The 24088-nt window shown below is 37.6% G+C and overlaps 1 protein-coding gene across 1 annotated transcript in view; it reads right to left on the reverse strand.

Moving 5' to 3' along the window:
• Positions 1 to 23872, reverse strand: part of CNTNAP2 (contactin associated protein 2) — a 1058280-nt gene extending 1034408 nt beyond the window's left edge. The window contains exon 1 of the mRNA XM_058654907.1: positions 23731 to 23872. The gene's annotated coding sequence lies outside the window, so the exon portion shown is untranslated. The remainder of the gene's footprint in view (positions 1 to 23730) is intronic.
• Positions 23873 to 24088: the final 216 nt, after the last annotated feature.

Here is a 24088-nt window from a genome sequence, read left to right on the forward strand (position 1 = left end):
TTCCCTGTCTAATCAGTAACAGCTTATCGAGCATGAGATGGGAGAAAAACAATCATCAGGACTCCAGATGGGAATGTTTAATGCATATGCACTTTACAGGGTGAATATAAATTGCAAACAAGGTGGTTTTTGGTTAATCTGCTGAATAAAAAAAATATTGAATTTGTTTGACTTTAATTAATGAGTTACTGAATCTTTGATACAATAACACACTTAACTCTTTCGTTGATAGCCAACTTCAGTGATCTGGCAGACAGAGTTGGCATTGTCAGTATGATTTTGCTTACCTGTGGTATTCTTTCAGAGTAGATTTTGTAGCAGAGGTGAAACAGTGCCTGCATGACAACCTCTTCACTCTACACTGATGAAAATGCATGTCACCCTATTGAGTGCAATGCCATAAGCTCAAAGATAGTATAAGTATCATTAACTTCCTTGAGCAAAAGAAGTAAAACAGGCGTTGTGGGCAAGACATAAGAAGGGTCTACAGTAATGAATAAAAATGAGCTTGAGACTATAGAATATAGTAATTTGGAGTGTGTAAAGTGATATGCTTCTGTGTTTATTTTTTCGGACTGTAATCTGTATGAATGGATTCTGACCATATGTACTTTTCACTGATAGAGTGCTTTCCCAAAGTCTACATCAATACTTCATCTCCTCTTTAAAACAAGCGTATAACATAGATATTATTATTATTATCCCATCATACAGAAGAGCAAGCTGAGGCACAGCCACTTTAAAGAACATGGCACAGCAGTCAGAAAATGTCCAGGGCTGGAATTTGTAGCTGGTGTGGCTACAGAGAGCTTGGGCGGTCAGCTGTCTCCATGGCTGACCATCCAGCCAGTAAGCCAAGTGTACCCCAGGGTGTTCATGTTGTGTTTTCAGCAACTGTGCAAATGAAGACAAGCGGTACAACTCTTCATGATCACATCCACTCTATCCAAACATATCAGGGAGAAGAATGAGCCCCCGCCCCCAAAAAGACCACCGAAGATGCCAGTACAGGTTGATGAACAAAGAACAGAAATGAATGTTTTAAAACAGCAGGTGTCAAGGAAAAGGAAAAAAAAGGAATTCCAACATGACGTATAGAAATAAGAGTACCCAGACGGAAAATAACGAATAAAATATATTTAAGGATGAGAAAATATTCTCTTTTTCCTCAGACTAACATTGGATATGTTATTTTAATTAACTGAATGGGAAAAAATAGTTTCTAAGTAATTCAATTAACACATCTCAACTCATTGTATCTATAGGAGGAAAATAACTTTTTCTTCTTAAGCAACTTGGGAAATTAAGCAAGACTTTTATCTGCCAGCTGATGGTTATTGCAAGGCATTTGTAGTGTCTGCGATTAGAACAGAATTAGAATTGCAGCATCTGTCATTAGCTGTTTTGAAATGTAAATATTCATGTAACCTTCAAAACACTATTTTTCTTCTTTTCTAAATTATAAATCTTGTATTCTTTTCCAAAACAAAATTCAAAGTTCTATTCAAGTGGAAAATATGAATGGCCCTAATATTATATATTATCTTTGACATTTTCAATATTCATATTAATGAATTTTATGTTGACAGGCCAAGATAACATGGAATTCTTTTTACAAGTTTTGATAAGATGTTTAAAAAGTTTTTATTTAATTATTATTAAAATAATATATTTTCTTCAGCAATAAAATGTATCAGATTGAGAAAATTACTTAAAATTTTCACTTAGAAAATTGCTTAAAAATCAGTAAAAATGCCATGGTCTTTCACATTTTCTTACACTATTGTTATTATTACTCTGGAATGCCTGATGGAAATGAACTCACAGACTCTCAAACCATTATCACACATCTCCCATTAAACACCAAACATTGGGATGCTTATAATAAAGTGTGTGTGTGCGTGCGCGTGTGTGTTGGGTGGTACTGCGAGGTGAACTGTACCAGCATACAGTGAGTAATTTCGGATTACACCTTCTGTGGGAATTTTTAAAAGTTTTTGATATGCAAGCAATACGTCAATTAAGGGAATATAATTAAACTGACTAAATAAGAATATGATAACACTTCTTAAGATCAATTACTTCAGCTAAATATACATAAATATTGTGTTCTCTCTTCTTTACAATTCTGACCTTCAGGCAAAACAAATTTTTTTTAAAGATCTATTCATTTTTCTTGGAAAGTCAGATTTACAGAGAAGGAGAGCCAGAGAGAAAGATCTGTCTGCTGGTTCATTCCTCAATGGGCAAAAACCACTGGAACTGAGCCAGGAGCAGCTTCCTGGTCTCCCACGTTGGATGCAGGGTCCCATGACATTGAACCATCCTCAACTGCTTTCCCAGACCACAAGCTTTGAGCTAGGTGGGAAGTTGGGCAGCTGAGACCCAAACTGGTGCCCATATGGGCATACAAAGCCAGGACTTTAGCCACTAGGCTATTGTGCCAGGCCCATGAAACCAATAAATATTTTTATTATTGTTGTTGTTGTTGTTATTTTATAATACAGTTCCATAGGTTCTGGGGTTTCTCATCCCCCTACCCAAACACCCTCCATCCCCATTAATTTCCCCTCTAATATTAAAATGAGTGATGCTTCATGAAGAACTGTAAGTCGATCATGCCAGTATTGAAGTGTTTCCAACACTGTAGGCATGGACAATGTCAGAGAGTCCAGCATCCTACTGTCAGGATATATTCTACAGTTTCACTGGGAGTCCATCTTTGGTCTGGATGCAGAGATGCACATGGTACGATGTCTCCACCGTTGGACACACCAGGTGCCGATATACTTCTGTTATACATCCCCTTATACACAGAGCACGAAAACACAGGCCACCACAGAGAAAAAACAGAAAATTGCCATCAACATGAAGTTAAACAACATGCTACAGAATCACCAATGTGTCCCTAGAGTAATGAAAAAAGAAAACCTAAACCTTTTTGTAGAAATTGATGCTACTGCATGGCCTGTGTGGTGCTGAAGCAATTACAATAAGAGCAAGAATATCATGTTGCTCATGGAGTGTGGCCAAAACAGTGTCGAAACGGACATTTACAACATCGGGTGGCTACAAACAATCAAAAAGTCTCTTACGGATGGTCTATGAATGAATGGATGGTCTATGAATGAATCACAAGGACTTCTTGAAAAAGACTCAAATGATCAGGAATTATGAAAAGGTAAAACTCACAGAAAAAAAGAATTGAATTTGTCACCAAAAACTGCAATATTGAAACATGAAAAAGCCATTTCCTAAGATGAGCGAAACAACCTCTCAACCATATTAACAAAGAGCATCCAAAGAGAATGACCAGTTACAATTGGACATGAAAGAGAAAGAGTTCTAACTTTTGTGCCTTACATGGGTCATGACACTGTTGGCCTGGGCGAGAGTAGAGATTGTAACCTTTGGTTGTCAAGGTATATTTAAAATTTTCATTAGGAGCCTGCCTTCATTCGTTAGTAGAGATGTATTCTGTTGATTTTCTTTGATTCCTGATACTCTGGTCTCCATTATATCCCTTGTTCTTAGGGTTTCATGTGTATGTTTATTCCTATTTATTGATTTTGTTTCAGATTTTTTATGGAATTTGTTTTATATTAGAGCAAACATATGCCTCATTTCATCTAGCTTAATAGTCTTCAGCTGAGCCCATTTGGAGGCCAACGATCAAATTTCATTCTTTTTAATAGCTGAATAGTAGTAGTTTATAGAGCAGATAGATCAGTTTCTTTAACTAGTCCTCTGTCAACTGGGCATCTAGCTTGTTTCCATGTTTTTGTGGTGATTGTGCTGAAATGAATACAGGGGTGAAAGTTGCTTTCTCCTCTATTGGATCCTTTGGATAAATTCCCACAAGTTGGATTGCTGGGTCATATGGTAGGTACATTTTCAGGTGTCTGGGTATTCTATATACCAACTTCCATAGTGGCTGCACCAGCCTGCAATCCCACCAGCAGTGAAGTAGGGTTCCTTTTTCACCACATCCTTGCTAGCACATGTTGATGGTCATCTTCTGTATGTTGGCCAGTCTCCCTGGAGTTAAGTGGAACCTGAATATTGGTTATATTTGAATTTCCCATGTTGCCAGGGAGCTTGGGCATTTTTTGTTTCATGTCTGTTAGTCATTTGGATTTTGAAACAAATAAATCTTAAGGGAAAAAAAAGGGACAGTCTGGTGGCATATTAAACTAATCCTTCACATGTGGCACTGGCATCCCATATTGGCACCTCCACATCTGATCTAACTCCCCACTGATGGCATTGGAGGATGGCTTGTCATTGGGCCCCCACACTTGTGTGAGAAATCCAGAGGAAGTTCCTGGGTACAGACTTTGGATTGGCCCATATCTGGCTAGCCACTATGGTTACTTGGGGAGTGAATCAGCATACGAAAGATTTCTCTGTCTCTCCCTCTTTCTGTAATTCTGACTTCTAAGTAAACAAATAAATCCTTACATATGTATGTATATGTGCATGTTTATGTATATGTATACAGACACATATATATATACATTTGAAACCAGTGTGGTTTTAGAGTATTTTAGCAGTTTATATATATATACAGTGTACCCATATGAAATATGCATCAATTTACATAAACAGTGTTCTTGTATTTAAAATAAGATTTAGGGGTAGATTTTCATTCTTTTCAGTAAACAAACTTAGACATCATAAACAATTATTTACAAACTTGAGTATATTCAATTATCAGAGTAGAACACCGCTTTGTGTATTGATGGAATTTGACAACCTCCTAAAGTAGAGCAGGAAACTACATCCAAGTTTCCATTTCATGCACTTCACGATGTGTGCCTCCAAACAGTTTGGTTGTAAGTGCAGTGTCTTCATGCATAAGGCTTAAAATAGAAGAAGCAAAGCAGCTCTGGGTGTGTGAAGCACAGTGAGCAGCTTAGTTCAAGCTTGGAAAGCTCACACCTGCAGAGTCTGAGTATTACTGACAAAGTCTCGCTTTCAGTAGAAAGGCATTTACCATAAAATAAGTCAAAGCAAAGACCTCTGACCTGGATGCAACCGGACTTCCATGAACTGTAAGGATTTCATTAAAAAGGAACAAGCTTTGTTCTTAATTTGATTTCTATTTTACCTGTCCTGGTTAATTGGCACATTTCTGTGTGTGTCATTCACTTATAAACATTTCAATACAAGGTACTTGGGAAAAAGAATGAAAGGGCAAACTTTGACAGTGGATAGAGTTTTAAACTATGAACATGAAGAAATGCTAACCACACAGGAGATTATTGTTGTTATTTGTTTTAAGTGCTAGTTTTCCTACCATAAAAATGGGAAAAGGGAAAGCACTTACTAGAGATAAGCTTAGCAAGAAAAAGATGGGTTCGTAGTTGGACTGTATGCTGACTGTAGCAAGTCAGCAAATGATACACATTATTTAAAAGGGAGGAAGAAAATGCTGTTCCTTGCGCATTTAAACCTACACTAGGGGCCAACTAAGTCTACTATCCCAAAATTCCCAGCACAAAACGAACAGGATGGGTAGACTGGACATCTCCAGAAACCACAAAGAAGGGAGGCAGGACGATTCTCAGGCAAGCATTCTGGTTTTGAGAGCATACCACTGAAAACGTTTGCATGATGGTGATATTTCAGGTTCTTCACTCAGCGGGAAAGTCTGTAGAATGGGATACCTACTAAATTGCTGTGCACAAGAAATGACAATTAGCTTAATCAGCCATCTAGACTCCAAACACAACCCCCAAACCACAAGACCTGATGCTTATTCATCTATGTGTTGACCTAGAAATACATCGCTTGATCATATCTTACTGTTAAATTTTTGCACATTCCTAAAATTGCATCACTGAGAGTTTTTTTTTTGAGGGGGGGGTTGTAGATTGATTTTATTTATTTGAAAGTCAAGGGGCTGCTGTTTTGGTATAACAGGTAAAGCCACTGCCTACCATGTTTGCTTCCTATATGGCACTGTTTAATGTCCCAGGTGCATTACTTCCAGTGCAGCACTCTGGTAATGCCATGGGGAAAACAGCAGAAGACAGCCCAGTTCTTGGAACCCTGCACACATGTAGGAGATGTGGAAGAAAATCCTAGCTCCCAGCGTTGATCCAGCCCAGCTCTGGCATTGCAACCATGTGGGCAGCAGAGAATCGGTAGATAGAGGATCTCTCTCTGTCCTTCTCTCTGTTCCTAGCTCTGAAATTCAAGTAAAACAAATACTTTTAAAATTTGTTAATATAGGTGTCCAGACTCTTAAGAATGAGTTGAAACAAAATACTTTGAGTCTTCTGTCTAGCACTACATTAATGAGCATTTTAAATTCATTAATTTCCTCGTTCATTGAACTTAGGCTATTCTGTCAGCCCCAACTTTTCACATGGCTCATTCTTACTCGCTTTTGGATCTCAGTTTAAATATCATAGTCTCATATATGGCCAGGGAATATTTGTTAAATGAATGATGACCCTACTTAAATATTTATTGATTGCTGTAATTAGATGCCAGGCAGCATTCGAGGGCCTGGGGTTACAACAATTGATATGAAACTTTTCTGTCATCAGGAACTCATTTCATATTTGAGGATTGCAGTCATGTGGAGAGATAATTAAAGCATGATCTAAACAGCACAATGAGGGGTACACCTCCTGCTTAGGGAATGATGCACAGGGGAGCCCTACTGTTGCTCCCACAGAGTAGAGGGACAAAGGTAAGCACAGTTTTTTTCAGGATTATATTGTTTATACCTGTTAGCTGAATGACTTTCACCAAATAATCTAATTAATTGTTAGAAAGAATCAAGACTCCATTTATATCATTTCTGGAGAATTTCGCTTATAGAAAAATGGGAACAAAACACTTTGAAGAGCCATTTGAAGATGAAATGGTGGGCCTCTGAGCATCAGCTACAGCAGTGGGTTAAATTACTTTGCACAGAAAAAATGAAACAGTTGTGGTTATGATAGAACAGCTGGAGGAGAGCCAACAACATGTCCCAGAGAGATGGAAACATGTAGTGGAAGATAATGAGGTCTTGGGGAAAAAAAACGAAGCTGAACCATATATCCAGTACCTGGGCCTTAGAAAAATGTGTACACATGGGCACTTACACAGACATTGTAATTGTTTTCTCTCATTATGGTTCTTTTGAAAATGGATATATAGATAATAGATAGATAGATAGATAGATAGATATTGATATATATATATATCAATACACACAGAGACACACATCTGCAGATACACACAATTTAGTTTTAAATTGCCGCATTTCGATAAAAATGTATTCTGAGTGGGGATCATTTCTCTGTAACTTCTTATTGCCTTTCAACCCCTCTACTCCCACCCACCAAATGTAAACATATCTGAAAAATTTGAAATTTGTAGAGGTTAGGGCTATCTGACCAGTAAATGAGAACACTTGTGAGAATGTTTGCCCTTGAAAAAAAAAAACACATTGCAATCCTAAACTGTGGTTCCAAAAGATTTGAAAGGTCATTTTCCCCAAAGCAAGCTGGCTTTTCTGCTTCAGCATTTATACCTGCTTACATTTTTGTCTGATTGTTTCAGGTAAATTTAATCTCCTTCAAAACATTCTAATTTCCATGCATAAAGAGAATATGTCATCTACCTAATTTCCATCTCTAGCTATAGCCAGGCAGAACATATCATTTTTTAAAGCCAAAAAACAATGCATGTGGAATTGCAATCTACAAAAGCGTAATATGAACCTGTTCTATTTTGTTTCAGGTTAGAAGAAGATTTTTCAGGTACATAGTTTATTAGGTTCACATTAGTAAAACTAATGCTGAAACTGCTGACCCAGCAGAACTCTTATTCATACTCAAGGCTACCAGTGTTCCTATAGACTTCCAGTAGCAACAGGGCAACTCGTAGAGGATTGAACTGTCCGACACTCAGGGTACTAGCCAAATGTGATTACCTAAATTGAAATTAGTGAATTAAATTTCAGTCTGTCAATCATACTAGAGATTTCAAGTGGATTTTTTTCTGGATTTATTTATTTGAAAGCTATAGTGACACAGAGAGACACAGAGAGAGAGAAAGAGAGAGAGAGAGAGAGAGCTCTTCTATCAACTGACTCGCTCTGCATGGCCATAACTATCAGAGCTGAGCCTGAATGAATCTGGTAACCCAAAAATCCACCTCTGTCTTTCATATGAGTGGCAGAGCCTAAAAACTTACACTCTCTTTCATTGATTTCCCCGGTGTATCAGTGGGGAGCTGGACTAGAGGTAAAATAGCTGGGGCCCAAACTTATGTTCTGTGGATGTGGAATGCTTGAGTTTCAGATACCAGTGTACCTCCCTTAGTCACAACGCCAATTCCTCAAAGGCTTGGTAGCTACTGGCTACTGTGTAGAAGCAGAGGAGTGCCAAGTTGCTAAGCTTCGTGTTGGGTTGACTACAGAAGCATTAAAGTCCTGCCCTAGGTACACAGAAAACTGACACTCAGGATTTCTAATGAATTGATTTTGTGTTACTCTGAAAGCTAGCCAGCCTTTATGGGCCTGATGCAGGAAAGCTAACTCCCTATAAGAGTGTTGCGGTTTCAACTTGAAGCAATAAAGACTTGCTCACATGGTAACTAAGAGGACAAGGTATTAAAAAAAAAAAAAAAGAACCAATATGGTTCTTCCACTAGATCCTCTTGGGTTGGCCTTATCCAATATAGTTCTTCTGCTAGTTCCTTTTGCAGTGGCCTTGGGGAAAGAAAGCATTTTATCTCTTTCAGCAAGCTCTTAACATAGTATCCGCCAAGCCAGTGTTTGGATGGGCAACATCCAAAGGCCCACACTGGTAGCCTCTTTCTCATTCCGGGACTCCTGTTTTTGCTTTACTTTAAAGCCAGTAATGAAAAGAAAACCACTTCTATGTCTTGGAAGTCATATTTCCAAAGAAAACTCCTTCTAGAAAATTATTATTATTTAAATTTGAGAATCAAGACCTCATTTTGTTTTAACTGATACATAAAGGTATACTTATTTATGGGGTACCAGATAATATTTCAACACATATATAAGTTGTATAATGCTAATAAGGAAAAAATGCCCCTTCAAACAGCATTTTTTATAGTGAAAACATTCAATATCATTTCTTCCAGCTTGAAAAATATATGTTGTACATTACTATTTTTTCTTTTTTTTAAGATTTTTTATTTTTATTGGAAAGGCAGATATACAGAGAGGAGGAGAGATGGAGAGGAAGATCTTCTGTCTGATGGTTCATTCCCCAGGTGACTGCAACGGCTGGAGCTGAGCCAATCCGAAGCCAGGAGCCAGGAGCTCTTCCAGGTCTCCCACACGGGTGCAGGGTCCCAAGGCTTTGGGCTGTCCTCCACTGCTCTTCCAGGCCATAAGCAGGGAGCTGGATGGGAAACAGAGCTGCCGGGATTAGAACCGGCGCCCATATATGCTCCTGGCGTGTTAAGGCAAGGACTTTAACCACTATGCTATCACGCCAGGCCCTGTACATTACTATATATTATCCATCCTACTGTACCTGAGAACATCAAAATATTTTTTAACTATAACTTAGCACCTGTTAAGCACCCCTTCCACCTCTCAATTCCCTTATCCCCAGTCTCTAGTTATCATAATTCTATGTTGAGAGTATCTCGTATAAACATCTTTAGAGTCTATAAATTAGTAATGTCATGGATACTTGTGATCCTGTGCCTGATTCAAGTCATTTCATAATATTCTATGATCCCATCTATGCTGTCATTAACGATAGTTCCCTTTATCCACTCAGCTTCCAATATACCCCTTAAGTTGTTTCCATTCTTTGGCTAGTATGAACAGTACCACAAGCAGGGAACTACAGCTGTCTGTAACAGATTGATTTGATGTTCTTTGGACACATTCCCAGTGGTAGGATAGTAGGGTCATATGGTAGCTTACAGTTTTATATTTTTTAAATGGAAATTGAATATAATTTCCCACGATGTCAATACTGATATATATTCCCACCGAACTACAGAAGGGTTCTGTTTCCTTCACAGTCTCGCCAGCATTTGTTATCCATAGCCACTTTAACTACAGGGAGATGACATCTCATTAAGGTTTCAAGTTGCATTTCTGTGATGATTAATGATGTGATGTTGGGCATTTTTTCAAGGTAGCTCCAATTAGAAAGCTTTTGCACAGAAAAGTGACTAATCAACAGAGACAATTTACAGAATGACAAAAAATATTTGCAAACTGTATATCCATCAAAGGGTTAAAACTCTCGGGAGCTGCTAGTGAAATAACAACTCACTAGGGATATAATACTTCAACTTCAAATTGGGAAATGACGGGGTCAGTGTCACAACTCAGCTAGTAAAGCCACCTCCTACAAAGCCAGCTTAGTATCACGACAGTGTCCCCACTGTCCCACTCATGATTCAGCCCCTGTGGAAGAAACAAAAGACAACCCAAGTAGTTGGTCCCCTGCCAAAAACGTGGGAAACCCAGATGGGAGTTCTGACTCCTGTTATGTCATGGCCCAGCCCCAAATATTCTAGATGGCACTTGGGGAATGAACCAAAGGATGAAAATTCTCTCTCTCTCTCTCTCTCACTGTCTTTAACTCTGTCATTCTGTGTTTCAAATAAAGACAATGAATCTTCTCAAAATGGAGTAAGGTTCTAAAAAGACTGAAGTTTTGATATTGAGTTGATATTTGAAGATGTGTGTCCACATGTGTAAGGTTAAGGACAGATGCTAGATAAGAGCCGAGAATATTACACACAGTCAACTGCAAAGCAATCCTATGCACAACCAAAGAAGTAGTAATTGCCAATGATAGCAAGAATCAAATAGCACTAAAATAATAATGGTTAATAGTTTTGAGTGCTGATCCGAAGCTCCTCTTTATTATCTCATTTAATCCCCATGACAAATCTACAAAATATTAATACTTCTATCATGAGGTGGCTGCAATGGGAATTTGGAAAGCTTAAGTAACCATCTCAATTCACCTATAAATAAGCATGACATTTACTTTGTATTTAAGCCCACAAAGCTATTGCTTTCCATACTATGGAATCAGTAGCTGTAAAGCATAATATAACACTGCAAAAATTAGCACAAGTAATTCCTATACCTGTGTACGTTATTCCAAACTAACAAGGGGACATTATGAGGCAGATTTTGGCCAGTGGACTCATTGAATGTCTTCGACATATATATAAAGTCACCCTTGGTTCTGTTAAAGACTAATGAAAAGAAAAATTACTACAAAAATGCTATGCATAACAGAAAATCATCATTTTGCTTAAAATGCACATTTTCCCACTTCCAAAGGTATATAATTTTCTGTTGTTTTTCCATTACAAATCACATATTGATTGCTTAAGTGATCATTTTTGTAAACATTGTCCATGTTATTCAGAAAAAAATAAGATTTGATGTAAATCACAGTAATCTAGAGATGTTATACTGATCCTTTTATACAGCATAAAATAGATCATAAGCTTATTTATGTGACATTAATTTCATGTGTATAAATAAAGAACCCTCATTCTAATAGATTGGGCATTTGAGCACTAAGAAAATTAGTTTATTCTGCTAGCTTCATACATTTTAACATAAAAGAACTGGTTGCTATTTTGGGTACTTGCTTATAAGGGACCCAGGAAGAAACCCCTGAGAATAACAGAAGCAGCAGGAAATCATTGAACTTGGGAAAGCAAGATGGGGCGCTGTTGGTATCAGAAGACTCTATGGGCAACCAAGTGTAGACAACATAAGATTCTGAAATGGAATTACTATGTGTGACCTAAGTTTACCAAACAGCAAAATGAGAGGTTGTGTTAAAACTATGGCTAACAAAGGGGATGAGAACGTTCACACATGTTTTAAATTTGTAAGTTAAGATTGAAACACTGCATGCATTTGACAACTATATTGTTACCTAATGTACATACTCTATTATTTTTTAAAGGGATTGATTTTACTGTGGTAGGAACACAACATAGAACAAATTCTTTTAAACTGATACTGGTTCAATCCCTTATTGCTTATTGTTGAACATAGGTATAATATTGCACAGAACATCTCTTGTACACTTTCTTAATCTGTTAAGCAGAAAACATATTCTAAGGAAAAATTATATTTTGCTAATTATTATTCCAGGAAGACAGAGGAATACTTTTGTTATGCGATTATCTTTGGAAGCACTGAAGTATCCACTAGCATCTAGACATAATACTATCCTGGGTTTTACATGATCCTAGGTTTATATCATTCTTGCCAAAGTGTGATGGGGTACAGCTGGCCAGTAGCTAGCACCCACTTGCTGGATTGACAGCAGGGACAGCATGGAAACCAGGCTTCTGTGTCCTGCCCTTCCTACCTCCTCTTGCATCCATCAAGCTAAATGACAGCACGAAAATGGCTCCACAGGCTCCCTACACCTGACCCCTCCTCTTTCCTACCATGCTACTTTAGGTTTACTAACTACAGGGAAACTTTGGGCACTACCATGCTGCTTTAGGTTTACTAACTACAGGGAAACTTTGGGCACTACCATGCTACTTTAGGTTTACTAACTACAGGGAAACTTTGGGCACTACCATGCTACTTTAGGTTTACTAAATACAGGGAAACTTTGGGCACTACCATGCTACTTTAGGTTTACTAACTACAGGGAAACTTTGGGCTCTGGCAGCTCTCTTCCTGCCTCCTGCCACTTTGTACATTTAATGCATAGCTAATGTGTGGCTCTCAATCTGGAGGATGAAAGCTTAAAAGCCCTGAATGCGGCCACTTGGTGTAGCTCCTGGAGGGTTATTAGAAGCTGTAGTCACCAAGCTTGGCCAATAAAGACTCTTCTCAACACAAACACATTATTTATTTACATGTATAAATGCATGATTATTCTGATTTTCTATAATTATGACTTAAGCTATCATAAACTTACATTTATTGTCTTTTCAGTAAACTGAGTTGCATTGTGCCTCCTTTCACCCCTTAGTTTTCTCATCTGTAGACCTGAAATAATAATTACTAAGATTTCGAAGTATTATGCAGCCTAAATAAGGCACTTAGCGGAAGTGGCACATCGTTAATGCTTATTCAATGCAGGATAGTAGAATTATAGCACAACAATTATCATTATAACTATCATTATCATAAACTTTTATGCTTTGATTTTAAGCTCCCCCTAAAGATTTGGTGAAAGATCAAGGATTAACTGGCATTTTTTTATTTTAGGACACATATTTTGCTTATTCAAATATTCCAGAGACAAGGGCTTTGTTCCTAGGAAATATGACCTGAGGATGCGTGGGAGTACAGTGTTCTGCTAGTACGCAAACAAATGGTTGGGCCCAGGCTGGCTGCTTCCTTTCTCTCTTCCAGGATACTCATCCAGTAACCAGAGCTAAAGGAGGCACAGTTCTGTTTTGTAATTCTCTCTTTGTCTATGAAAGCATGAATATCTGAAACCAAAGATTATTTTGAACATGAGAAATCATTATATGTCACAAATATCAATTAGAAGATTAAAAATGAATTTAAAATTTTCTGAGGATTCTTTGAAGAGTATAAAAACATGATACTTTTTGAACAGATTTTTTTTTGTTTTAAAGTGGCGGATTTCAAATTCAGATAATTTAGATTGCTTGAAAATTTTAAAGTCTGTTTGCTACAAGACATTTTATTCTTACTTTCAACTCACAAAGGTGAAAGTATCATCTTAAGTATTTGTTTTTCTCCCCTAAAACAATTTGAACACGTAGTAATTAACAAGCCCATAATAAAAGTCAGTAAATCATTGTCTTCCATATATTTGCAATGTTTTAAATTCTGCTTCTTTCTCTGAATTAAAAAAAAAAAATGCAAGTGAACCTTAATGGGCTATACAAGTTAACAGACTTTAACACTCTGCAATCATCAAACCTAAAAAAGAATTAACATATGTAAGAGGTAATTAAAATAGCTCAAGAGGTGAGATGACCTGAGGAAATGTCTTGAAGCTGATACACTTTCTGCAGGTAAAGGCAATGAAAGCTTGAGCTGAATTTATTGGCAAGTTCTTCTTAAATGAGTGCATTGTGAGTCAGATCAGCCATTTAAATTTTCCTTTTGGACATGTGGAATGAACAATATGGTTGAAGCATTTTTTCTTGCTGAATATCTCCTTTGATATATTTCATGTTGCAAATTGATGAGCCAAACAGCTTTTATGCTCATTAGGACCCACACAATCATATTTTTTTGTGTGGGCCATTGCTATGATCACATAAAGTCCTTGTGGATGGGAAATTTAAAAGAAACAAATAAAGAAAAGGGTAAACCAGAGGAGAGTGGTATCAAATCTTAGACAGGAAGCTGTGCATGGGATTGTTAGGCGGGATTTCTAGGTCTGTAATTAACTCACTTATGCAAGTCACATAGCCCTGAGGATTTGGGTTTCCTCATTAGGAAGATAAGGGATTCAGTAGGGAGGTCTCCAGAGAACTTTACCGCCTTAACATTCTTGTTGAGCACACCTATGGTTCCTCTTTGTACTTTAATCAAAATATCTTATTTATCAGCCGAGCTGAAGCAAGCTCTCTTTCATTAATTTATTTTTATCTTCAGCTAGTTCTCATAATGTATGTCTACACTGTCCTTTTCTATCTCGAGAAATATGCTATGAAAAATATTATTCTGATATGTCTGATAAAAATCACCTTTCCCATTCCACAAAAGGAATGAGTTATCATTCATCATTTAGTGCAGTGACTGTCAGTTTCATTGCAATCTATTCACCACAAGAAATTATAAGTTGCTCTTTAAGTCAACATACATGATTTCACATGTTACTTTAACTTGGAAATCCTCAATGTTCATTTACATTTATATCTTGCAGGACACAGAGCGATAGCCTAGCAGCCAAAGTCCTCACCTTGAATGCACTGGAATCTCTTATGGACACCGGATTTAATCCTAACCTTCCCGCTTCCCATCCAGCTCCCTGCTTGTGGCCTGGGCCAGCAGTCAAGGACAGCCCAAAGCCTTGGGACCCTGCACCCGTGTGGGAGACCCAGAAGTTCCTGGCTTTGGATTGGCACAGCTAAGACCATTGCAGACACTTGGGATGGAAGATCTTCCTCTCTGTCTCTCTTCCTTTCTATATATCTGCCTTTCCAATAAAAATAAATGAATCTTTAAAAATAATTAGATTTTGCGGAAAGTAACAGGCTGAAAATCCACCTTGAAGTCACATATTAAATAGTTCTTCAGTATAAGAGCTAGTTGGCCTTTGAAATTATCTGTTAACTCTAGGTAAGATTCACAATGATTTCCAATGATCTCCAGGTAAATAAGTTGCATTGGAAAAATGAACTAAAGCCGGTAACATGTATTTCATAGGCTTGAAGAATGAGAAGGCAGTTTTACCAAGTTTTAGTTTTTCTTCAAGCATCATAATCAAATACTAATCAATGAATGCTCCACCTAGTATCTGACTTTCTAAGTAACACAGTGATAAAACAATGTATATATAATATACACATATTTTCTTATATGTATCATGTACTTATACATAGTCTGTATATTTATATATGACATATGTAAATGAGAGCCTGCTGCAATATGTTCTATTCCAACTTTAAATACAAGTTACTTTCAGAACAGCTAAGGAATACCGAAATCTAGGCTCCATTCCTCTTAATAGCAAGGACATATTTTACAGCATAATAAATTTAATTTTTACCTAATTACGTGAAAACATAAGAATAAAATATTTCCTGCATTCTGATATATTGATATGGCCATTTGAATTACCAGTTAAGGCTGAGTAGCTTGACACTGCTAGCTAGCACATCTGTTTTTTAAAGTTTTGATTTCATTTATTTTTAAATTACTTAGGAATGAAGCCCAAATTAATTAATGAGTGGCATATGTTTTTACATGGCATAATAAGCAATTTGCATATGTAAGCCACAAAACAGCTTCATGAAATTGTGATTTAAAGTAATCCTAATTATTAATTGCATAAAGTGTAGAAATATTTGCATTAGAAAAAGAAATATTGAGTTCTTTCCTTTATATATCTCTATAGGAACATCTATTAACATACTCTACTTGGGAATTCAATGTTTTGTAGGCCCCTAGAGCACCATTCAATACTCTCTACTAATCCCAGGATCCAAGCAGCCACAAATCATAATCAATTTTCCATGAGGGAATACATCATGCCTGTATCCTATGATCTGATATCAGTACACTTTATAAGATATGAAATATACGCAAGGAATGTGCCAATTAATGGGACATCAGTGCTACATCGGTGACTGTTCCTGCCTCCTCCATCCTTCCCCCGACATGTGTCAATCTGCTTTATTATGAAATGTTTTATCAAATAGTCCACTGGAAATATTCCAGATATAAAATTACAGAGGTAACCAGTGGGCAGGAGGAATGGGAGTTCCAACTAGCAACTTTGACTTCCAATGCAGTGCACCATCCTTAAAGTACACTATGATCTGTCTTGTGCTTTAGACTTAAAAGCAAAGAAACATAAATAAAAGTCAACTAATGCTAATGCAATTTTTGAATCTGTTTTAAAAATATTTCAATCCTCCAAGCAGTATAACTCTCCATTTAATTATAAGTATATAATTACATATGTATATATGTATATATGTATATATATGTATATACATAAATTTATATATTTATATATTTATTTATATATATATTTTATGTATAAATATTTTAAATTGATTTATATATTTATATGTATATACATATATACGTATATATACACAAATATATAAAAATTGTATTTTGTTCACTGAAATTTCATGTCCACTTAGAACTTTGAACATTGGGTTGTGGTCATTGGGTGCTTAAGATACAATAAAACAATGTGATGTCAGTTTTGGTGGCCGAATCCAGTGGCTGATGGCCAGTGAAGTTGCTGATACAGACACACGAGGGAAGACGACTGTGGAAGACAGTAGCAGAGACTGTGACAATCTGGCTACAGTTAAGAAAAACCACATCATGGGCCACCAGCTGAAAGGGATAGGAATGCATCCAACTCTGCCAAACCTTGGTTTTGAACTGCTGCGCGGGACTAAGGGAGAATATATGCTGTCTTAAGTCATGAGCTTTTTTTGGAATGTTTCATGAACGCCCTGGGAAACTGACATATGTAGCATCTCTTGTCCAGGCAGAATGAGAACTATGGGCATGAGTGTTTCTCACAAGACTGTCCCTTGTAATAGGACACCATTGTTGAAGACTGCACAGGCTCCAACTAGTGACAAATGAAAAGACCAAGCCCTGAGACTCTTCTACTTATATAGGATGCTTTGGACAATAATCTTTTTTCTCAGAGTAAACAATTGGTTTCCGTGATCAGCATTGGGTGACATATTAACTCATTTAAATTGAAGACAGGTGTAAATATTAATTAATCGCTTAAATCCTGGTTTCTCAAAGTGCTGACCTTACTTTTAGAAAAATAGCATTTGCCATCTGATTGTTCCTTACTTTAATCAATATGCTGTGTTTGGCTTTTATAAAATGAATATTTGAGTAATACAGCCAAAAATGCTTTTTAAACATTATTAAACTGAGGCATCTTCCTTTCCTTTTATGCCAACCTTTCAATACACAGTAAGATCGGTGTGGGAGAAGTCTTATAGCATTCAAAGATTGGGAATATGATTCCTATTACTAAATTTTTAAAATAGCAGCATGCACTTGTTTCAACTAAACTTCAGGGAAAACCAAGTGTACAGGGAACAGAATAATTTGAAAGGAGCTTAGATTCATTGAAATTTGGATTCAAATTATATTCAAGATAACTCAAGGAGAGCAAACAGCAATAATCCCAAAGGTTTCAAAGCAGCGGCCTGGAACTAAACTTCTCTACCTGGAATAGAGTGAACTACTTAGTGTCAACCTAGAGGAGTATCTAACTTCTCAGATGACAAAGTGATCATGGTGAGGAGAGGTGAGAAACACAAGAGGAATGAGAAAGAGAAACGCTGCTCCAATGGCGACGTCTTCCTCTCTAGTTCTTCCAGGACACTTTGTAGTGAAAGTACAGCCCCAATTCCTAACCTGAAGGGGTGTAAGATACATCCCACATAAACCCTCCATGGGGTTCCTGGGAAGATGAGAGAATTCTTTTCTCTCTCCTGAAGGAGTATCAAAGTCAGGAGTTTGCTTGTTGAGCCCTGGAGCGCACAGTACTGTTTCTTTCTAGGAGGGGAATTGGAAGGGTGCGTCTCATCTACAGAATCCCTCTTCTCACTGAGAATTCAAAGCAAGCCCCTGAGACAACCATTTGTAAAGCTTACATAATGACCTTGAGGGTGCACTAGAGCCTGAACTCCAGCACACTTCAAATCACAGTAACTTTGGAAAGTTGTTCATAACGAATACATTGACCATAGTATATATTGTATATATTATATGCATGTATGCATTCATGGACAAAAGCTAATGCAGTTTGCACTTTTCCAAATAGACAAACAAAAATAATTAGATCTTAATGAATATGTGGCATAGCTAGCAAAATGAGTAATCATTAATATTTTGGCAGTTTGTTTTGGAAACTAAGAAAAAATGTAGATACTTTCACGTAAACAAAATGTTACAGAGTATTTAAATTATACAAACATTTGGAAGAAAAATATCAAGAAATAGATTTTTTGGTTCTTTTAGCTTCAGTGTCCAATGAGGTTATGATGTTTCTATGCAAATTAAAATTAATTAAAACCAAAAATTTAAATTCCTGGGTAGCTTTTGCTTTGGAACTCCTAAAATCTTCATCTTTTAAAAATGACCTGTGTTCGTTTTGATTATCAACTTGGTGGCTAAAAACAAAACTTGCTCTCTCATAGTTCTGGGATCAGGAAATCCACATTCACTTTCATGGACTGAAATCAACATCTAGGCGGGAGAATGCTGAGTTCCCTTGAGAGGTTCCAGGGGAGAGCCTGCTGATTCCCCTCTGATGACTGTGAGATTCCTCCCCTTAGACGCCAATCTCACCACCCCCACCTCGTGGGTCACAGAAAGGAGCCTTCTGCCCACCCTCTCCTCATCTCTCCCTGCCACCCACCTCACCTAAGACCAGGAATTGTAGTTATGGAGGGCAAGAATGCTGATGGCTCTCTCCATGACAAGTTTGCCATTTCATACATGCATAGGTTTCAGGAATCAAGTTGTTTTATCTTCGGGGACCAGTATCCAATGTTATGTTTTAATTTCTACTTTTGAAAAATATTTTGTCAATTTGTCATTTTCTTAACTGACATCGACTGGTGCGAGTTCACATGGTTTCACAATGCTCTGTGATTTTGTTTGTTTCCTCCAGAGAGACTCATATACCAAAATCTTGGGCTCCCTGCTTTTGCTTTGGCTGTTTCTCCTCCTACGTTATTACTATCAAAGTCCGGGTTCGATGGAAAAGCCATGGTAGCAACGACTCACGGGTTTACAAGTGTGCTCTGAACAACCAAAGATGCTCTCAAGCTGCAAGGCACACCCAGAGAACTGCCTTTCTACAAGTTGCTTTTGCCCTTTCCTGAAGGGCAGGAGAAACTGCACTGGTGATCAGCTTCAAATTATTATCTTTAACAAAATCCATGTCAAAGTTAAGATACATGTTGAGAGGTCATAATGAAAACTCAAATACAGACAGACTAAAATGATTATCAAAACTCAAGGACTCAAATGCAGCCCATGGAAATAGATAAGCTTTTTGAGCAACATCTTCAAAGGAAGGAGGAATGTGAGTAGTCAATAAGCCTAGACACTTTAAGATCAGGGGAATATGAATTAAATCTAAAATGAGATGCAGTATACACCAATCAGGATATGTAAAACCTTGAGAAGGACTCGAGATGAACTTGTGATCTTAGAGTGGATGGAAATAATGTTTTCACCAAACTTAAGGAATAAACGGAAAAGAAGGAAGGAGGTGGGTCGAAGAGTGGAGAGAAATGGGGCTAGGGAGGAGACATGATGCTCTTCCTTGAAATGTGTTTATTAAATACACGAAATCTGTTTTCTTTATATTCAAATGTTGAAAAGAATAGGGACTCTAGTCCATTGCTTGTGAGAATTTAAACTGATATAACCACATTATGAAAGGCTGTTCCCACTAAGAAAACGGAGAACATACTTCCATGCTGGTCATCGCCCCACCCAGGACTGTCCACCGGGGACATCCTTAGCAAAGCCACAGAAATAGCCCCCAAATGGGAAACAATTCAAACATTCAGGAAACATGAATGAGCAAACATAAAGATATTCACACAGCAGAACAGCACTATTGACAAACACAAGCTGACACCTCAAATAAGAACATGGATAGTTCTCACAAGTAATTTTTGACAAAAAGATTTAGATGGAAAAGAATACATTTTTTTCTGACTTAATGCAGTGTCAACATCAGAACACAAACAGTAGAGACACAAATCAGGGAAATCTAATACAAGGTGCCCATTGGAAGAAGAGCGATTAACGCTGCTAGATTAATTACTGATACGATCTTTTTATTGAATTGGAGGTGGTCAAATAGGTGTTTATTTTGTTAGACTTAAAAGGGAAGAAAACAATCAGAGGGGTGAACCTTGCATCTCTGCACAAATCTTGTCACAATTTTTATCATAATTGATGCCAGTAGATTAATAACCCTGTCCCACTTCTCAGGCTATGCATTTTCTTATTACTTAGCAAATGTATTTCATAAAGATTTCTTTACTTATTAGAAAGGTAAAGTCACGGACAAGGAGCTCACTGGGTTCACTTTCCAGTGGCCACAGTGGTGCCCGGTCTGGCCCAAGAGGAGCTTGGCAGTCAGGGTCTCCCACGTGGGTGGTAGGAAACCAAGCATCAGTACCATCTTCTGCCACTTCCTCAAGCCATTTGCAGGAAGCTGAATCAGAAGTGGAGCAGCTGAGACTTAAATCAGCACTCATTTAGGATGTAGTTATCTCAGAGAGCAGATTAGCATGCTGTGCCACAACACTGCCCCACTTAACATATTTCATGATAAACACTAAACACACGTCTAATAAAATTTGTCAAAGTATAACATTTATTTTCATGTGCTTGTTCGTGCCGATGAGAGATAAAACAGCTATGACTACAATTCTGGATACCAAAGCCATAGGGTTTCAAGGATCTTAATTTTTGCTAGGCCTTTTATTATTACTATGATGGTTATTTAGGCTTTTCCTAAGGACCTAAATATTCATCCTGAAAAGCTACATCACTCTGAAGATTTAAATCTTGTTCTTTAGGGGCCGATGCTGTAGTGCAGCTGATCGTTGGCTGAAGCACCAACATCCCATATGGACACAGGTTTGAGTCCTGGCTGTTCCACTTCTAAGCCAACTCTCTGCTGAAGCATAGGAGAACACAGCTGAGGATGACCCAGGAGCTGCAGCCCCTCACCCACGTGGGAGACCCGGAAGGAAGTCCTGGCTGCTGGCTGGGGCAGCACAGCCTCTGCCCTTCTGGATGTTTGAGGAGTGAAGCAGCGTATTGGAGGATCTCTTTGAAATTCTTTGTAAGTCTCCTTTCTAAACAAACAGATCTTTTGAAACATTCTCTATTGCTCATTGTGTTTAAATAATAAAATGATAACCAATGAAATGAATGTCGATAGAATGTTTTGACGGTCTCTCTTATTGCTATATTGAAAAAAAGGCTGTTTGCATATTGCGATTTTGGCTATACATTGGTAATATTGGTATGAATATAGGTGATATTTTCACCAACTGCTCCAACTAAATTCACAGATTCAAAATCAAAAATGTATTCATTATAAACTCTAAAATAATTCATTAATTAAAAAGAAGAAACAACTTGTCCAATAGGCCAAATTTCTCATTTTCTGGTCGTATTAAGCTCTTATCAATGTTAAGAAACTCCTTGACAAAAGCTGATAGTTCAAATTGTCTCCCTGTTCAGATCCAATATTGCTCCTCCCCTGACTTCTGGTAAGAATAGGAAGAAATAATTTTCTGAGATGAGAACTATTTCACCGCAGAAGTCAGACGCAGAAGCCAATGCGTGCCGATTGAGTTATGCAATAGAACGGTTTGAAAAGCTGCATAAACAAACTTTACAGGAATTTGGGCAGATCCTGTCTTTATAGAACCCAATAATGAGGACACCACTTTCCCTGGAGGAGTCACAGTTACCCTTGGCCTGAAAGAAGTTCCATATACTATTGCTGAGGCGGGAAGAGTAGAGGAGGAGGGAAAGAAAAAGTGGGGGAGAAAAATAGGGACTGAAGTATCAACGTGAGAAGAGGAGAAGGGGGGAGAGGTGGAAGAAAGTAGCAATACTTGTAAATGAGCAGCAATGAGCAAAATTATGACCCAACACACACACACGTTGGCATTGTTAGATATGTGTAGAATGTTTTTAAGACATAAAAGGAGGGCAGTTGTTAGAAGATAATAAAGAGAAAAGAAAATGTTTACAGATTGAGCAGATGTAAAAATTAGTAAATTAGTTCATATAAATATAAAAGATAACTGAATACTAAAACTCATGTGTTGGAATCTGCAATAAGAATAAGCCAAGCTGGGACAGGCAATGCGGTACATACAGCAAGTAAAACTGCCACATGGAACAGCGCATCCCTTCCTGCAGGAATCGAGTCCTGCCTCCTCTTGTAATCTAGTTTTCTGTACATGTACCCAGGTGGCAACAGATGCAGGGCCACATACTTGGGTCTGTGTCACACATATGGAAGACCTGAATGAGTTCTTGTCGTCTGGTACCAGCCTGGTACAGGTGCAGCTAATGTGAACCCTTTAGGACGGCATTAGCATATGGAACATCTGTCTCCTCCCATTCTGCCTTCTAAATAAGTACATGATAGTTAATATGTTTTTGAAAAGTAGTGAGCATAGCCAAAAAGACACTTCTTAAAAGAAAAGGATATTCTTTAGAATATTTAGAAAATCTGTGACAAACAAGCAAAATATTGGTATTGGTTAATTTTCTCTTTAATAAATAGTTCATAAAATTTAAACAGCAAGCTTAAGCAAAATATTGGTACTTGCATAATTTTCTCTTTTATAAATACTTCATAAAATTTAAATAGCAAGTTTTGTTGTTTTGGTCTACTGTACATTGTCACCTTTTAAATCTCTTCCTTCAGGTATTTTACAATATTGTTGCATGAATGTATATACAAAATAATCTTATGATGTAAATGACCTTGCATTTTGCTTACATATGGAAACAGGTGATAATTGACTTTTTAGAGAAAAATATCATAGGATCACAAAGATCTGCCTCATGAAAATTCATGCAGGTGTTTAAACTTTGATATAGTAAAATTCATGGCTGGGGACTAAAGGTGCGGGCTTGGTCTAATTGTGGCAGCTGAGATGCAGAACCAGCAGGAGGAGCTCTTCAGCTCACTGGGAGTGTGCCCTTGGAGAGTAATTCTCACCAAAGGTTGATTTTGAGTTCAAGTCCATCTAGGGTCGCTGTGTCCTTGCTTACAGTTGGGTTTGCCTCCGTAGGTCCCACGGCTAGCCTTGACAGGTGGCTCACCCTGACTGTAATCTCCAAACTGTCAACCAAAAGAAAATCTTTCCTGTTCCAGAGAAACTCCCACTGCGGTGTTGGAGTTAAAGCATCAAAAAGAGTAGAGTATGACAGAAAGGAACCTTACACGGTTAGGAAAAAAAGATCACTATTTAAATGAATATGATGAGACATGGCCACGTTGAAAACACGATACTCACAGTAAGAACAACCGTAGACTTCAATTCTGAGCCCGATATGACCTTCTGAGTTCCAATCCAGAGGCACAATGCGTATATAGCGGGCGATCACGGGATGCTGTAAGTCATGCCGGACCACACTGTCCGAGTTGATGTTTCCAGGAAATGCCTGGAAGAGACAAGATTAAAAATTACGAGGTAAATACTTTGAAATAATCATATCCTATGTGGGAAAACTCGATGAGTTTCCAAGGTCTTGGTTTTCCCATTACTGAGCCTCAGGTATTGTAGGCATTTGAGAAACGAACTAAAGAATGGAAGATCTCTCTGTCCCTCCGTTTGTCATTGTGCCTTAAAAATAAATAAGTAAATATATCTT

The sequence above is a fragment of the Ochotona princeps genome, chromosome 25 (assembly GCF_030435755.1).
Source record: "Ochotona princeps isolate mOchPri1 chromosome 25, mOchPri1.hap1, whole genome shotgun sequence".
In the NCBI taxonomy this organism is placed as follows: Eukaryota; Metazoa; Chordata; class Mammalia; order Lagomorpha; family Ochotonidae; genus Ochotona; species Ochotona princeps.